Below are 3,738 nucleotides of genomic sequence, written 5' to 3'. Positions count from 1 at the left end.
AGAACATGTACTAAAATAAAATACTTTTGTTGCCAACATTGAAATCTGTATTTTGACATAATCATGGGGAATGTCTCAAACATCTTTCAATACTTACAGTTGAAGTCGGAAGTTTACATATACCTTAGCCAAATACATTTAAACTCAGTTTTTCACAATTCCTGACATTTAATCCAAGTAAGAATTCGCTGTCTTAGGTCAGTTAGGATCCCAACTTGAATTTAAGAATGTGAAATGTCAGAATAATAGTAGAGAGAATGATTTATTTCGGCTTTTATTAATTTCATCACATTCCCAGTGGGTCAAAAGTTTACATACACTCAATTGGTATTTGGTGGAATTGCCTTTAAATTGTTTAACTTGGATCAAACGTTTCGGGTAGCCTTCCAAAACCTTCCTACAATAAGTTGGGTGAATTTTGGCGCATTCCTCCTGACAGAGCTGGTGTAACTGAGTCAGGTTTGTAAGCCTCTTTGCTCTCACCTGCTTTTTCAGTTCCACCCACAAGTTTTCTATAAGTTTGAGGTCGGGGCTTTGTGATGGCCACTCCAATACCTTGACTTTGTTGTCCTTCAGCTATTTTGACACAACTTTGGAAGTATGCTTGGGGTCATTGTCCATTTGGAAGACCAATTAGCGACTAAGCTTAAACTTCCTGACTGATGTCTTGAGATGTTGCTTCAATAAATCCACATCATTTTCCTTCCACATGATGCCATCTGTTTTGGGAAGAGTCCCTCCTGCAGCAAAGCACCCCCACAACATGATGCTGCCACCCCCGTGCTTCATGGTTGGGATGGTGCTCCTCGGTTTGCAAGCCTTCCCCTTTTTCCTCCAAACATAACGATGGTCGTTATGGCCAAACAGTTCTATTTTTGTTTCATCAGACCAGAGGTCATTTCTCCAAAAAGTACGATCTTTGTCCCCATGTGCAGTTGCGAACCGTAGTCTGGCTTTTTTATGGCGGTTTTGGAGCAGTGGCTTCTTCCTTGCTGAGCGGCCTTTCAGGTTATGTCAATATAGGACCTGTTTTACTGTGGATATAGATACTTTTGTACCTGTTTCCTCCAGCATCTTCACAAGGTCCTTTGCTGTTGTTCTGGGATTGATTTGCACTTTTTGCACCAAAGTACGTTCATCTCTAGGAGACAGAACGCGTCTCCTTCCATAGCGGTATGACGACTACGTGGTCCCATGGTGTTTATACTTACTTGTGGAGGTCTACAATTTTTTTTCTGAGGTCTTGGCTGATTTCTTTTGATTTTCCCATGATGTCAAGCAAAGAGGCACTGAGTTTGAAGGTAGGCCTTGAAATACATCCACAGCTACACCTCCAATTTACTCAAATGATATCAATTAGCCTATCAGAAGCTTCTAAAGCCATGACATCATTTTCTGGAATTTTCCAAGCTGTTTAAAGGCACAGTCAACTTACTGTATGTGAACTTCTGACCCACTGGAATTGTGATACAGTGAATTATGAGTGAAATAGTCTGTCTGTAAACAATTGTTGGAAAAATTACTTGTGTCATGCACAAAGTAGATGTCCTAACTGACTTGCCAAAACTATAGTTTGTTAACAAGAAATGTGTGCATGGGTTGAAAACAAGTTTTAATGACTCCAACCTAAGTGTATGTAAACTTCTGACTTCAACTGTACCTATCTGATGCTTTTCATATGAATTGGAGTCTTCTGTTATTGGAGGTCATTTTCATTAGCTAGGTGAAATGCCTGCATTCAAGGAGATGGATGTGAATAATAAGGGGTTGGAGCTGCACCTCTCATGTAAACTACACACAGAGCCTTGGATTGATTATATCCTTCCCCCTGTTGGAACAGAATAGGGGAGAAGTGTGTGTGAAAACAATTTGAGATGTTTGAATAATCTATGAATATGGATAATCATAATTCAAGACTACTGTTCTATTGCACCTCAAAAAGTTACGCAACCCAAGACACCCAAAAGTATGCTGCCTAGTGTTTGCCTATATGATGTTGCCATCCATGCAGTATTTAATCTAGCTGTATTTATTAGTTCGTTGGACTATGTACTATAATAGGCTACATTTGTGTATACCCATCAGATAAATATTTAGCAAGGACCATCATTCTTTGTTTGGTACAGAGTTGATACTTCAGAACATTTCCAGCAATGTGCAGAGAGTGAGTGACTACACCTGGCGTCGTCATCAGGGCGGCTGTATGTTGTACAGCACAGGTTGCTGGTGGAACCCAGCTCAGCCAGTCAGACCTGCATGGCCTTCATTCCTCGCTGAATGAAAAGATTGTGTGAACCTACCCCCAAAACACTATATAAAGAGCTGCTGCTCCCTGAAGTCACAGCATAGGCATGGATGGCTCAGATGAAACCTCCACTAACGGTAAGATAACTTTTGTAAAAATATGCCTATTTAGCTTAGGGCCTACTACATCAGGCCTATGAAAATCTGTCAAGGCAAGGCACTTAAGTCTAATTGCTCATGTAAGTGGCCCTGACTAAAATGCAAGAAATGTATTTTCAAACTGCTCTAAAAATATGAAGTACTGGTGGTGTAATTTAGGCCTACAGTGATGGCTGTAACCTGAACAAAAATCTTTTGTCTGTTGCAGACAGTGCTCTTTATGCCAGTTTGGAACACCTGAAGTGACGCCTCCATGTAGTTTGGTCTCTCTGGTGGAGTGGTTCTTAACAGTTCAACAGTTCTTTGCCAAAATTGTGAAATGTTTAGGACCACTTGATCTGGTGGACAAATACTTCCAAGGCAATAGATGAAGTGCCCTACACTGAGTGTCATGAATCCTTGAGTATAGCCTAGGCTGATTAGATTGTTAATTAAGAAGAGTGGATTAGATTGATTTCACGCCATGTCTTTAGCATAGCTTAATCAAAGATGCCAGAAGTTTTGAGAAACTTGTTTTATTGTTATAACACCGTAGCCTACATTTGTACATCAATGTTCACCTGTGTATTAACCTTGTTTGATATATGAGTCTCTTTCTATCTCTCTCCCTGTCACAGGTGTAGAGAGGAGTAGGCAGGAGGCAGTCGCAGGTTTCGAACTACTGAATTTATTAAAGCACTATATATATATATGTATATATATACTGCTAAAAAAATAAAGGGAACACTTAAACAACACATCCTAGATCTGAATGAAATAAATAATCTTATTAAATACTTTTTTCTTTACATAGTTGAATGTGCTGACAACAAAATCACACAAAAATAATCAATGGAAATCCAATTTATCAACCCATGGAGGTCTGGATTTGGAGTCACACTCAAAATTAAAGTGGAAAACCACACTACAGGCTGATCCAACTTTGATGTAATGTCCTTAAAACAAGTCAAAATGAGGCTCAGTAGTTTGTGTGGCCTCCACGTGCCTGTATGACCTCCCTACAACGCCTGGGCATGCTCCTGAGGAGGTGGCGGATGGTCTCCTGAGGGATCTCCTCCCAGACCTGGACTAAAGCATCCGCAAACTCCTGGACAGTCTGTGGTGCAACGTGGCGTTGGTGGATGGAGCGAGACATGATGTCCCAGATGTGCTCAGTTGGATTCAGGTCTGGGGAACGGGCGGGCCAGTCCATAGCATCAATGCCTTCCTCTTGCAGGAACTGCTGACACACTCCAGCCACATGAGGTCTAGCATTGTCTTGCATTAGGAGGAACCCAGGGCCAACCGCACCAGCATATGGTCTCACAAGGGGTCTGAGGATCTCATCTCGGTACC

The 3,738-nt window shown here is 41.2% G+C and overlaps 1 long non-coding RNA gene across 1 annotated transcript; it reads left to right on the top strand.

Annotated features, from left to right (window-relative positions):
• Window positions 1-2,275: 2,275 nt before the first annotated feature.
• On the top strand, window positions 2,276-3,062 carry LOC115172576 (uncharacterized). The gene is made up of 2 exons (XR_003871461.1): window positions 2,276-2,382; window positions 2,612-3,062. It is a non-coding gene; the product is annotated as an uncharacterized LOC115172576 (long non-coding RNA).
• Window positions 3,063-3,738: the final 676 nt, after the last annotated feature.

The sequence above is a fragment of the Salmo trutta genome, chromosome 33 (genome assembly GCF_901001165.1).
Source record: "Salmo trutta chromosome 33, fSalTru1.1, whole genome shotgun sequence".
NCBI classification, from domain to species: Eukaryota; Metazoa; Chordata; class Actinopteri; order Salmoniformes; family Salmonidae; genus Salmo; species Salmo trutta.
Note: the sequence above shows the minus strand (reverse complement) of the source record. Positions and strands in the feature narration are given on the sequence as shown.